Raw genomic sequence first — 15,321 nt, forward strand, 5'->3', positions numbered from 1 at the left:
AGAGTGAAATGACATCGTCTTAAGTGACTGGCCTGGAACAGGCTGCTGTCCCTTTCTCTTGGTCATCATGACCATCCCCCATCTGGCACACCACCAGCGGCCTCAGTGTAGTCGGGGTGGTGTACAGGTCTGGCTAATGAGAGTTCTCACCAAACCCAGCCAGCTCTCCTGACCCCAGAGGGTGCTCTCTCTGCCCCCTTCATCGGTTTGTGGCCAGTTTGTATCATCTACCCTGCAAGATCCGAGCTCTTATTTCATATGTACATTTCAGGAACTTGAAACTAAAGAGAGATATACTTGTCTCCTCTCTACTTGGCCAGAGTTATTTAGAGATGAAGACTGGGGGGGAGGAGGGGGTGTTCTATCTTACAATCCTTTTTTAAAAAAATGTTTTTATTAATTTATGTTTGTTACAGATGTTTCTCCTTTTTTTCCCCAATGACACCCTCCTCCCCATCCCCCCAACCCCATGCCCGGCTTTGTTGTCCGTGTCCATTGGTTATGCGTACATGCATGTAAATTCTGTGGTTTATGTCTTCCCTCCCCCCACAACTCCCTCTTCTGAGGGTTGTCAGTCTGTACCCTACTTCCACGTCTCCTGAGTCTACTCTGTTCCTCAGACTGTTATGTTCATTATATTCCACAAATAAGTGAGATCATGTGATATTTGTCTTTCTCTGCTTGGCTTGTTTCGCTTAGGATAGTACTTTCCAGATCCCTCCATGTGGTCTCAAAGGATAAGAAATCTTTCTTTCTTACAGCTGCATAATACTCCATTGTGTATATGTACAACTGCTTTTTTATCCATTCATCTACTGATGGACACTTGGACTGTTTCCAGATCTTAGCTATTGTAAATAGTGCTGCTACAAACATGGGGGTACATATATTCTTTCTGATTGGTGTTTCAGGCTTCTTAGGGTATATTCCTAGAAGTGGGATCACTGGGTCAAATGGGAGTTCAATTTTCAATATTTTGAGGTAACACCATAGTGTTTTCCATAGTGGCTGCACCAGTCTGCATTCCCACTAACAGTGTACTAGAGTCCCCTTTTCTCCACATCCTTGCCAATACTTGTTTGATGATTTGTTGATGGCAGCTATTCTGACAGGTGTGAGATGATACTTCATTGTTGTTTTAATTTGCATCTCCCTGATGATTAGTGATGTTGAGCATTTCTTCAAATGTCTCTTAGCCATTTGTATGTCCTGTTTGGAGAGGTGTCTATTTAGCTCCTCTGCCCATTTTTCAATTGGGTTCTTTGTATTCCTTTTGTTGAGTTGTATGAACACTCTATATATTTTGGAAATTAACCCCTTATCTGATGTATCATTGGCAATTATGCTCTCCCATACAGTGGGTAGCCTTTCCGTTTTGATGATTGTATCTTTTGCTGTGCAGCAGGTTTTGAGTTTGATGTAGTCCCATGTGTTCATTTTTTCCTTTGTTTCTGTTGTCTTAGGTGATGCATCAGTGAAAATTCTGTTGCGTATGATGTCTGAAATTTTGTTGCCTACATTTTCTTCTAGGATTTTTATGGATTCATGGCTCACATTTAAGTCTTTTATCCATTTTGAGTTTATTCTTGTGTATGGTGTAAGTTGATGGTCTAGTTTCACTTTTTTGCATGTAGCTGTTATCTTACACTCTTAACTACTGGGCTATATTGTTTGAGTGTAGTTAGACAATCAGTGTAACTTTCTAAATGGTATTAAAGCTCAGCTTCCATATTAAAAACAGCTGAGCTTGCCCGGCTGGTATGGCTCAGTGGTTGAACACTGACCCAGGCATCAATAGGTCACTGATTCGATTCCTGCTCAGGGCACATGCCCAGGTTGTGGGCCCGATCCCCAGTGAGGGGCATGCAGGAGGCAGCCAATCAATGTTCTCTCTCATTGATGTTTCTATCTCTCTCTCCTTTCCTATCTGTCTAAAATCAATAAAGAAAAAATACTTAAAAACAGACAAACAAATAAATAGAAACAGCTGAGCCAAACCGGAAAACTATGTTCCTGAAGTGTCCAGGTCCACACAATTCTAGTGCCTCTGCTTTTTCTTGACTCTCTTTGCAAATTTTACTGAATTGTGTAAGTTCAGTGGGGCTTTTTGTTTTTGTTTTTTTTTAGTTTTTTAAAAAAAATCTTTATAGGGTCTTCTCTCTTACTGAGCAATCCTTTAGCTCAACATTCTTTAACATTCTCATATCCCTTTCAGTTCCTGTGGATGATAAAGCTTAACTTAGTTCATTTTTGTTTGTTTGTTTGTTAATCCTCACCTGAGGATATTTTTTTTCCATTGGTATTTAGAGAGAGTGGAAGGGACGAAGGGAGAGAGGAAGAGAGAGAAACATGGATGTTAGAGAGATACATCATTTGGTTGCCTCCTGCACAAGCCCCCGACTTGGGCCAAGGATGAACCTGCAACCCAGGTATTTTCCCTTGACCCATGAAATCGAAACCAAGACCCTTTGGTGCATGAGCTGACATCCAACCACTGAGCCACACCAGCCAGGGCAGTTCATATTTTTAGATTATGGCCATCAAAAGATGATTTCTAAGAATATATGTAGCTCAATGTTCATAGCAGCACTAATTACAATAGCTAAGATCTGGAAAGAGCCCAAATGTCCATCAGTAGACAAATGGATAAAAAAGCTGTGGTACATATACACAATGGAGTACTATGCAGTTGTAAGAAAGAAAGATCTCTTATCCTTTGAGACGACATGGAGGGACCTGGAAAGTATTATCCTAAGTGAAACAAGCTAAACAGAGAAAGACAAGTATCATATGATCTCACTTATTTGTGGAATATAATGAACATAACAGTCTGAGGAATGGGGTAGTCCCAGAGACATAGAAGTGGGTACAGACTGACAATCCCCAGAAGAGGGGATGGTGGGGGAAAAAGGAGAAACATCTGTAACAAAAATTAATTAATTTAAAAAAAAGAAATAAAAAAAAAGATGACTTCTAAAAGGAAGTCTAGCCCTCTGCCAGAAAAGTGACATGCCTCTTATAATTAGAAGGGATCTTAGCTCATTTCCATAACCATTTATAGTTATTATATGGAATTATTATATGGAATAACCATATATTCTGATAAAATAACCAGTTTTCTTCTGCCCAGTGAAGAAAAGCACCTATACTAACTATCTCTGATGTCCAACATTAAGGGGCAAGTTTCTGAGACTCGTGTTTATCACGAGGTATTGTTGAGAATGCTGTGCACGATTGTACATGTCGGGTATAAGAGGTCCCAGGGAAAACATGATCTCTGGTCTCAGTATCTGGAATAATCATACTTTTCCTAATCAACAGATTTTTTTTTTTGAACACTGTAGATATATTTTTAATTAATTAATTAATTCATTTTTTTATCCTTACCTGAGGACATTTTTGCATCCATCTTCAGATAGAGCAAGAGGGAGAGAGGGAGGAAGAGAGAGAGAGAAACATCATTGTGAGAGAGACACTTCAATCAGCTGCCACCTACACGACCGCAACCGGGGCCGGGAACAAACTGCTACCGAGGCATGTGCCCTTAGCAAAAACCAAACCCAGGTCTCTGTGGTCTGCAGACCGATGCTCTAACCGCTGAGCCAAACGGGCCAGGGCTGGGCACTGTAGATATAAAACTTTCAATCAAATTCAACCTTGCCTCCATTCTTACCACTCCGTTGAAACTGCTTGTCAAGTTACAAACAACCTCTATGTTGCCACTTTCAGCAGACAGGTCTTTGTCTTTATTTTACTTGGTCACTCAGGGGCAACTGAGACAGTCGATAACTCCATCCTTCCTATACCACTTTCTTCTCTGGCTTCCATAATACCATGATCTGTTCGTGCTGCTTCTGCTTCTCTGGCTGATCCTGCTCAGTTTCTTCTCCCCATTGCTGTCTCCCCATTGGCTCTGCCAATTACATTAGAAGACTCCAGGGCTTGGACCCAGCTCTCAGTTCTGAATCTAGGTCTGGAAGTGCATCAGGAGCCAGCAGCCCCGCACCCCTAGTTCCTGGTTATAGGTTCAGAAAGATAAAGCAACACTGTCTGGATTTAAGGGGAGTAGGAAGAATTCCAGCCCTTTGCCATTTTACAAATAAAGCTTTTTTTTTTTCCCCCCTCTGCTTTTCCCCTAGAACCTTCTTCTTCTTTCCTTTGGCCACCCATTTTGGAAGAACAGTGAATTAGGTTGTAGTCTCTCTTAATTTGATTTTGGCAAGTATATATACTTTTTTATTTTTAAAAGTTTTTGTTTATTTTATTAGGCATTGGGGTGGAAGATTCTGTGATGCAATTCAAAGCCGCCCTCTTAATCAGAAACTTCTGAGAATTAAAAAAATGTAAATCAGACTTTGTTGTTTCTCTGCTTAAAGGAGTCCACTGGCTTCCCTTTGCACTCAGTGTAAGATCCAAGCCCCTTACCACGGCCCACAAGTTGCCCATGTATTCTTCCCTACTTCATTAGGCACTGCCCACACCCTATGTATGCTCCAACCACATGGCTTTTACATCTGCTCTCCCCATGAGTGGACATCCATTTCTCCAAGCGGTTCCCAGGGCTGATACCTTATATCCTGCAGGTGCAGTTCAGCTCACTTCCTCTGAGAAGCTTTTCCTGATGACCCTAATAAAGTACCTGCCCTCTTACTCCACCGACTTTCTCTCTTATCATGTTTTATTTCCTTTGTAAACATAATCAGAATCTGGTGTTCTCCTATTTATTTGTTGCCTTTCTTCCTCTGCTGTTGCTGCCTCACTCAAACTAGAATAGTTTTGAGTGAATGAATGAATTTCTAATTTGAAATGTTTAGGGTGAATTAGATCTGTTCAGTCCTGGAAAAACAGACAGACAGACAGACAGACAAATAAAAAACCAACCTTGCATTAAGTAATGCTTGGAAAGAGCCAAAAGTGTGTGATTAGAGTGCCAGTTACATGAAGGTATCTGCATTTTTTAAAGAATTGACCTAAATTATTCTAATTATTTTTTGCTTTTATTTTGATTTTTTATGTTAATCCTTACCCTAGGGTATTTTTTCCATTGAATTTAGAGAGAATGGAAGGGAGGCAGGGAGGCGGAAGAGAGAGAGAGAGAGAAAGAGAGAGAGAGAAACATTGATGTGAGAGAGACAGCAATTGGCTGCCTCCTGCATCCGCCCTGATTGGGGTGGGGATCAAACCTGCAACCCAGGTAGGTGCCCTTGACTGGGAATTGAACCCGCCACCCTTTGGTGCATGGGCTGACGCTCTAATCACTAAGCCGCACCAGCCAGACAGTTATTCTCTGCTTTTTAAAGAAATTCATTTCTTTATTTGCTTTCTTATTCCCTGCTTTTAAAAATAACATTTATTATTCCATTCTAATAGCAAAATAAATGTATATTCATTGTAGAAAATGAAAATCACTATACTTCCTCACCCAGCAATAAACACAAGGAAGATTTTGGTATAGAATCATCCATTCAGGAACTCTTTGAGGTACTACTATGTGTCAGGTACAGTTCTAGGAATAATAAAGAGAAAAAAAATCTCTACCCTCATGGCACTTTCTGACTTCCTTCTTTGCATTTCCCCCACATAATTGAGATCATTCTTATTTACAGTCTTCGAAACCAGTTATTTTTACTCACAATATGATGTGGACATTTCCTATGGGATTTTTCTACAACATAATTTTAATGACTGTTATAACTCAGGACAATTTTTTTAAAAGTGCAGATACCTTCATATAACTGGCACTCTGATCACACACTTTATGACTATGCTATTAGATATCTAATTGAATTCCTCAAGTTGAAAATTTAGATTTTCAATTTTTCAACATTATAAATAATGCCATGGAAAATATTCTTGTACATAAAATTTTAAGCATGTTTCATTTCCTTAGTAAGAATTCCTAGAATTAGAATTTCTGACTATAGAACATGCTCATTTTAAAGTTTTTGGATTTACATGGTCAAATTGTATTCTAGAGAGTATAAAACACATACTCCCCATAGCAGTGTAAGAAAGTGCCAATTTTGCTGCAATTTTAGCCCAGTAAGGTATCTTCTTCTTTTTTTTTAATCCTCACTTGAGGATATTTTTACATTTATCATCATATAGAGTGGGAAGGAGAGAGAGAGAGAAACATTGATTTTCCATCTCTCTCTCCCTCTCCCTTCCTCTTTCTCTAATATCAATGAAGAAAAATATATGAAAGATATTTAATTTTTGTTTCAATTTATATTTGTTTGGTGAATTACATGTTTTTCTCAATAAGTTTCCTGTTCATATTCTTATCCCTCTTTTTTAATTGCGGCATATTTCTGGTTTTTAAAATTGATTTGTGGGAACTTGTTGCAGATTTAGGATATTGCCCTGCCATGTTCATTGCAGCCATTGCTCTCGGCTAATCATGGTCATTTTGCTAACTTTTTCCCCCCAATACTTAAAAAAAAATTTTTTATGTTAATTATATAAATATTTTCTTTAATGATTTCTGCCTTTGGCATTATGTGTAAAGGGGGCTTTCCAACGGAAGATTTCCTATTTTCTTATTCTTTTATTTCTTTCAGTCTTTTTCTTTCTCTTTTTATGTAGTTGTATATTGTTATGTGTGTATATGTACGTTATATGATATGGAGCAGATCTAACTATATGCATTCAAATACTTAATAATTACAGTGACATTAATTGGATGTATAACATTTCATTGCATGAACATGTCACAATTTATTTGATCCGTATGTGGTTGAACAATTATGTGCTTGGACAATTATCCCACTTCTTTTCTCATTATACACAGTTGACACAAATCTTCCCTATAAAATTCTCCAGGTTCAGTGCCATTTCTGGAAGCGTGATTTGTCTATATGAGTGGTTTCACTGTGGGTGGTTTTGGTGATGACAGGTGTGGCTCTGGTGGTGGGTGACTAAAGGGAGTGTAAAGGTCATTGGGAAGGAGGAGTCCGCTGTTACTCACAGCTCACTTCTTTCTCCTGTACCTGCCCACACTGTGCGCGGAGCCCCCGGGGCTCTGCCTGGACAAAGTCTTCTCCTTCCGCCGCCGCCTTTGCCGCTCTGCGAGGGGGCCTTCGCTCTGCTTTCTCTCATCGCTATCCCATCTGCTTTCTCTCGTCAGAAATCATAAAACCTCTGCCCTCTTCCTGCTTTGAGCATTAAAACAGATTTGCTTCTTTTTGTAATTTTTAATGGAGTTTGAGAATAATTGCTTTTTCCTTTTTTAAATGAAAACACAGACTTAGGCAAACAACTCTGCGTACGGGCACCCTACCTGTTCCTATTACTAGGTGACACCACCGCTCCCTAGGGTGAGCTTGTTGCACATCCTGGCAACACTCTGCGAAAACAACGCAGGCTTTGGAGAACCTAGTCAAGTACTGGGAGGCTAACATTGATCGCCATGCAGAAAAACAACGATCTCTGTCTGAGTTTTAACTTCACAGTGTTCCCAACCAAATTACTGACATGACAATTCAAGCATAGGCCCACAGCCATCTGGAACCAGATTGTCACCTGTAGTGTGGACTCCTGTCCTGGGACTACATCCTACCACATAAGGACTAAGAACTAAATATAAGTTCTTTTAGCTGGCTGATCTACTCTAGGCAGCTCTTTCAGTAGAGGGTCCGACTCACTACAAGTGAGGCCTGATCTTCATTTTCTCCCTTCTCTTTTCAGTGAGATGTGTTCAGACACTGGTCCCTAACAATCCGGTCCCTGTGCTTCACTGCCTCACAGAAAGCCAATGAGAAGGGCTGAAGTGGCTGATGTGGCCTGGTTTGAGGTCTTCTGCTTAATAGACATATCAAAGCTGTCTGCTATTAGAGCTGAAAACCAGTGAACTAAATCCAGTACTTAATTTCAGATGTTATTGATCACATCCCAGTGTTCAATCAGAATAATGGTCCTGGCCCTTCAACCTTTGAAACTTTTTTCCAACCAACTGATTCACTGTAACCTTAGCCATGTCATTTAAACTTCACTGCAAATTTACCAGCATTCACTTATCAGTCCATGGTCAGCAGACAAGCTGTTCCTCTGAGTGGGTAACACGTACTGAGTCTGAGCACACGCACGTTCTGTGGACCACTGAAAGAAAAACTCAATAAACTCTGAAGTTATAAGCAGGGCGGTTTGGATCTAATTATTAGAGATGAAATTCAGGTATAAAAAAGTAAGATTTTTCTTTTTGAATTTTGGGGACTGATTTTATTTGGGCTTCTCACAGTGTTTAGCGCCACTCTGTCTTCAGAACAATCGCAGCACAGGAAATGTGTCACTGAGACTGCTCAGAAAGGTCTGACCAGCTGAATCTTATTGGTTAAAATATATATATTCACAATAACTGACGAATGATGTGCTTCACGCAGGAATGTGTCACATTTGCAAAACTTCTGACTATAGCACCAAACCCTCGACCAACCCCTTCCTTATCATGCACCTGAAAACCCAGACTCAATCGGATCTCCCTGGCCTCCTAACTAGTCCTTCAACTCCCCATTTTCATCACTTTCTGCACTCAGGGTAGCGTCCTGGAGCACGGGACAGACTGTGACTGCTGGAATCAAGCCCCGCTCCCCAGGTTCCCTGGTCCTCTTCTCCTGCCTGGAGGGTAGGACGCTCCAGTGAACCTTACACTCAGACCAGCTCCCCCCTCAAGTGAGGGAAGGAAACTTGAGAAGGCCAGAACCCATCCATTTGATCAGTGAACTAAAGGAGGATTCATTTTGGTAAAACTTGATCTTCTTGGAGATACTTCAGTGAGTTGCTTGGGAATTTGTTTTGACAGTGGAAGGAAAGGCATCTGAGGGCAGACACACTCCCGCCTGTTCCCGCCGCACACCGGCCTGCTGGCATGCACTGGACCTTTGTATGTGAATGTCCAAACAGAAGCTTAATTTATTGTAATGCAACCACAGAATCACACCAAGGTACCAGTTAACAATATAAAAAATCAAGTCTGCTTTAATGTCCAAATAGAAATTAAGTAAAGATTCAACTCACATAAGTAGTATCAGTCATGATTCCTGAACAGATACTCTCATACCAGACAGACCTCATTAAGGTTTTATGTTTTTAAATACCAGTTCAACTGGTTATACAGTCCATTGATATAGATACTTTTTAGGGAATAAAGGTAATGAGAAAGAGACATTTTGCCTCTCCCACAGGTGTGTACAGAGTAGTATAACATGTTTGAATTTTGCTGTAGGTTAAAATTAGAAGGAACCTGTCTCCAGGAATAGATTAAATTACATATACTAATGGCAGAATATAGCAGTCAGGGTCAAAGAGGAAAATAGTAAAATTATGTTGGAGGTATTAAAAAACAAGAAAAGAGATACTATAATAATCATCTTTCATCAAGAGAGAAAATAAGTGCTGCCCCAAATTATTTTCCACACATTTTCTGGTTTACATTTTTATAAACAGCCTGAAGACATGATAGAGTAAAAAAGTTTTTTTAACTTAAATAAATGTCGTATTTGTTAACATCCAAGAACAGGTTTTCATTAGCGACAGTTTGGGAAGCTGCTCTATTAAATTAATTTCATATGAACAAATGTTTCATAATGTCCTCATTTATGCTAAATGAGTACATTATATAAAAGGCTCTGTCCTAAGTGAAGGAGGAGATTCATGTATGGGTGATTAGATTGGTAATATAATCAGTCTCCTGTTGTTGAATTTACACTCTAGTACATTTTTGACAACTTTATTTATTTATTTATTTTTTAAAGTTTATAGACTCATGAGTTAAGCCACTTGAGTTTTATTTATTTATTTTTATCCTCACCCGAGGACATTTTTCCATTTTTTGTTCAGGTAGAGTGGGAGGGAGAGAGAGGAACAGAGAGAGAGAGAGAGAAACATCGATGTGAAAGGAACACATCGAGTGGCTGCCACCCGCACAACCGACCAGGGCCGGGGACAAACTGCAACCGAGGTACGCGCCCTTAGCGGGAACCGAACCCGGGTCTCTCAGGACCGCAGGCCGACGCTCTAACTGCTGAACCAAACCGGCCAGGGCAACTTTAAACACTTTTTAAAAAATTATAAACGGGGACTTCCAGTCAAGATGGCGGCGTAGCGGTATCGCGTCCTCCCACAACCACATCAAAGTTACAAATAAACTACGGAACAACCTTCATTCAAAACTGCCTGAAATCAAGCTGAATGGAAGTCCTACAACTACGGAATTAAAGCAGCAGCCACATCCAGACTGGTAGGAGGGGCGGCGGCGGCTGCGACGCGACGGGCTGGTCCCACACCCAAGTGTGGCAGATAAAAATCAGGAGGACACCTCGGCTGGGAAGGTCCATCCTGAGGACCGAGAGGTCCCCATCCCACACGAGGTGCCCCGCTCAGGGTTGCAGTGCCAGGAAGAGAAGTCCCCATAACTTCTGGCTGGAAAAACCAGCAGGAACTGAGGCTCAGGGAGGCTGACGCCTGGAGCCCCAGGCAGCTCCTTAAAGGGCCCGTGCACGGGCTTATCGGACTCTCTCCCTCTAAGCTTGGAGGGGAGGCAGTTCGAGGGGCACCAGAGACATACAGGGAAGAACTGAGCTGTTTGGCACTGGAGCGAGGGCTGGAGAGGGGGCTTTCTCTGGGACAAACATGCTGTAAGAGGCCTTTGTTCCTTTGGTGAGCCCTTCCCTGGGGCGGCAGACAGTCGCCATATCTGGGACTCCAGCAACCTGGCTCACACTGGTAGCCCCGCCCTGGTGACTCCCTGAGGCCCCACCCCGCCCCACCCAACTTTCAGGCCCACCCAAGCTGTTGCCACTTGCTTAACCATAGGATTGGCCTGTCTTGGATCCTGCTTCAGGTTTTTCCTAAATTCTTTCAAACGAGCAGCATCGGTCTCAGCTAGCCCCATACCTCTCATTAAGTAATACACTGAAACAAACACAGGGAGGCAGCCAAAATGAGGAGACAAAGAAACAGGTCCCAAATGAAAGAACAGAACAAAACCCCAATAAAAGAACTAAGCGAAATGGAGATAAGCAACCTAACAGATGCTGAGTTCAAAATACTGCTTACAAGGATGCTCAATGAACTTAGTGAGAACCTCAGTGAACTTAGGGAGGGCCTCAAGAGCATAAAAAAGGACCAGTCAGAAATCATGGATGCACAGTTAGAATTGAAGGAGGCATTAACTGAAATAAAGAATAATTTACACAGCTTCAATAATAGAGTATGTAAATCCAAGGAGCAAACCATCGATTTGGAATATAAGGAAGCAAAAAATACCCAATCAGAACAGCAAAAAGAAAAAAGAATCCAAGAAAATGAGGATAGTGTAAGGAGCCTCTGGGACAACTTCAAGCGTGCCAACATTCGCATCTTGGGAGTGCCCGAAGGAGAAGAGAAAGAACAAGAAATCGAAAACCTGTTTGAAACAATAATGGCAGAAAACTTTCCTAACTTGGTGAAGGAAACAGACATACAAGTCCAGGAAGCACAGAGAGTCCCAAACAAGATGAACCCCAAGAGGCCCACACCAAGACACATCATCATCAAAATGCAAAAGGTTCAAGACAAAGAGAGAATCTTAAAAGCAGCAAGAGAAAGGCAGCTAGTTACCTACAAGAGAATTCCCATTAGGCTGTCAGCTGATTTCTCAAAAGAAACTTTGCAGGCCAGAAGGGAGTGGCAAGAAATATTCAGAGTGATGAAAACCAAGAACCTACAACCAAGATTACTCTATCCTACAAAGCTGTCATTTAGAATTGATGGCCAGACAAGAAATTAGTTTCCCAGACAAGAAAAAGTTAAAGGAGTTCATCACAACCAAACCGTTATTATATGACATGATGAAGGGTCTTTTTGAAGGAAAAGATAAAATATATGAACAAACAAAATGGCAATGAATACATATCTATCAACAATGGAATCTACAAACAAAATGAATAGGTAGAACAGAAACATTCTCATAGATACAGAGAACATTTTGTTGGTTGCTAGTTGGGAGGAGGGTTGGGGGAATGGGTGAAAAAGGTGAAGAGATTAAGAAGTACAAATTCATTGCTAGACTGACAAACCTCAAAGGGAAAGGGGTTGGGGGGTGGGAAGAAATAAACCAAAGAACTTATATGCATAACCAATGGACACAGACAATAGTGTGGGAAAAGGTGGGAAGGGGGCGGGAGTGGGGAGGAGGGGGTCAATGGGAGAAAAATGTGGAACATCTGTAATACATTTTACATCCAACAATAAAGATTTAAAAATATATATATAAACATTACTTCTTTATTGTTGACACTATTACAGATGCCCCCATTTTCCCGTGCTTACCCACCTCCACCCAACCCTTGCCCCCCTGCCTCTGGCCATCACCACACTGTTGTCTGCGTCCATTGGCTATGCATATATGTTCTTTGGCTGATAGACTTGTATTCTTTGGGAGAACTACATATGCATTGCTAATATACTTATTTTGATCCTCTTTGAGATTTTTAAACTTGTTATTGTTCAGTACTTCAGAGGAATGAGTATTGAAACATCAATGTATAGATAAGTATAACATGTATATTTTTGTATGATTAGCCAAAGATACCTGTAATTGTTATGTGTATTGTACAAAAATACCCTATAGATTTTTTTTTTTTTTTTTATCCTCACCCGAGGATATTTTTCCATTTTTTGTACAGATATAGTGGGAGGGAGAGAGAGAAAGGGAGAGAGAGAGAGAGAAACATCGACGTGAAGGGACACATCGAGTGGCTGCCACCCGCACGACCAACCAGGGCCGGGGACAAACTGCAACCGAGGTACGTGCCCTTAGCGGGAACCGAACCTGGGTCTCTCCCGACCACAGGCCGACGCTCTAACCGCTGAGCCAAACTGGGCAGGTCCCCTATAGATTTTTTACTTAAAAATTAAGAACACATTTTAGGCAGAATCATTAGTAATGATCATTCAAAAACCACTTTTCAGAGTAGAAAACAGAACGTAGTGTTGACGCTGATGGCTGTAAACAATGTTGAAGAGAGATTCATTCGTTGTAGGTTGCATTTTGGTCTCTGTTTTTTATCATTTCCTGTACCTGAGGAGAATGAAAAATAATTTTTTTCAATTGAAATTTTGGTCTACTTGGAATTACCAAGTACTTGTGGGGCTAAAATATGTAGACATTGTACTGAAGTCCTTGTACTAAACTATACAAATAATTTAAACTTCGATAAATCAAGAATACATGTTAATCTCTAGGAGAATCAGTAATATTATTAGAGGATTTTACGGCAGTAACCCTATTCTGTATGATACTATAATTATAGATACATATCATAATTTAAAAATACATTTTAAAAAACCTATAGAATGTACAACACAAAGAGAGAACCCTATGTAAACCGTGAACTTTAGTTAATCATGTGCCACTATTAGCTCATCAACTGTAACAAATGTATCACACTAATGCAAGATGTTAATAATAGGGAAACCAAGGGTGGGGAAGGGAGTAAATCAGGACTCATTGCACTTTATGCCTAATACTTCTGTAAACCTAAAACTACTCTAAAAAATGTTTATTAATTTTAAAAGGTTGCCCCAATGTAAAACCAAAAAAAAACTTAAGAGACTTAACTTCTAAACTATAGAAAGAAAAATGGAGTGATAAAAGAAGGCAAAAAGTAGGGAGAAAAAAACAGAACAGGTAAGACAAATAGATATCATATGGTAGGACAATAGATGTAAATCAAATATATCTTTAATAACATCAAATATGAATGATAACATTATAATATAAGCTATTTATAAGAAAGGTAGCTAAAACTTAAGGACAAAGTACAGTTAAAAGTAATAAGAGTAGATACATATACTATTTAAACACTAACTAAAATAAATCTGGTACAGCTATAAAAATATTGAACAAAACAGAGTTCATGTTATACCTCTCAAAGATAAAAAGTTCAATTTACTAGTAAGATGTAAGAACTCTAAATGAACTTTCAGCCAATAACATAGCCTAAACTACATAGACAGCATAATTTGACAGAACTATAGGACATTAGGCAAATTTACAATCATATTAGAAGACTTGAACAACATATTTAGCAAATCTGATCTAATGGATATATTTAGAACACTTCTGAATAATTGCAGAATATATATTTTTCAACCCTAACTGATTCATTCACAATAATTAATATGCTGCATCATAAAGCAAGTCAACACATTTCCAAGATTTGAAATTTTGTTTTATGAGTAAAGTGCAATTGACTTAGAAATCATTAACTAAAGGGTAACTAGAAAATCTGGTATTTGATAATTTATAGAAATAATCTAATGTCCAAAAGAAGAAATCATAATGAAAACTAGAAACTGTTTAGAACTAAATAAAGTAAAAATATTACATACTTAAATTTATGTGGTAAAAATATAACACACTTAAATTTATGTGGTAAAACCTTAAATGTATATATTATATATAAAAAAGGAAGATCTGTTTCCTATATGCAAGAGTAAGCACTTAAAAAATAAATCCTGCAAATAACAGTTGTGTAATATAAACAAAAGACAACCCTCCCTGTGCTAAAAAACAAAAACTAAATCAAAGCAAAAATCCCACAGTAACCGGATGGTTCTGGAGACTAAGCAAAGACTGTCAGATTTTGGAGGAGAAGCAAAATTTGAAGCAAATGACCAACTTGAAATTAATTCCTCATTATTTATAACTTTGACCCAATGAAAATTCACAGAAATGCCTACAACTCTGATAGAAAGCCCACTGTCTTTCTGGATGAAACATCAAGAAAAGTAGATGGGCCAAATATGGCCAGATGCTGAAAAATTAGGGGGAAACCTAGAAGAGGAAAGGAGATTCTCTAAGTCTGTGTATGGAACTTGCACAAGGCTCAGGATGACACCTGAAACATGCGCTCACAGGACAGATTCAAAGCAGAGCAGTAAAAGCTTAAAGAATTCACCTGAGCTCTGACTCATTAATAATGGAAGGCAAGCCAGTACTTACAAATGAAATCTAATCATGTTAACTGCCAGCTAAAACAAAAACATAATTTACCAGAGGAATATGACAGAACTCAGTAGAAAAAGAAAACACACAAAACAATTCCTTTTGCAATAAACTTAACAAAGGATGTGAAGGACCTATATACTAAAAACAACAAAGAATTATTAAAAGAGATTGAAAAAGACACAGTGAAGTAGAAAGATATTCTGCAGGAATCAACATAGTTAAAATGTCCATATTACCCAAAGCAATATACAGATTTAATGCAATCCATATCAAAACCCCAATATCATTTTTTAAAGAAATAGAACAAAAATCACGATTTTCATGGAACCACA

The sequence above is a fragment of the Molossus molossus genome, unplaced genomic scaffold (genome assembly GCF_014108415.1).
Source record: "Molossus molossus isolate mMolMol1 unplaced genomic scaffold, mMolMol1.p scaffold_m16_p_5, whole genome shotgun sequence".
Lineage (NCBI taxonomy): Eukaryota > Metazoa > Chordata > Mammalia > Chiroptera > Molossidae > Molossus > Molossus molossus.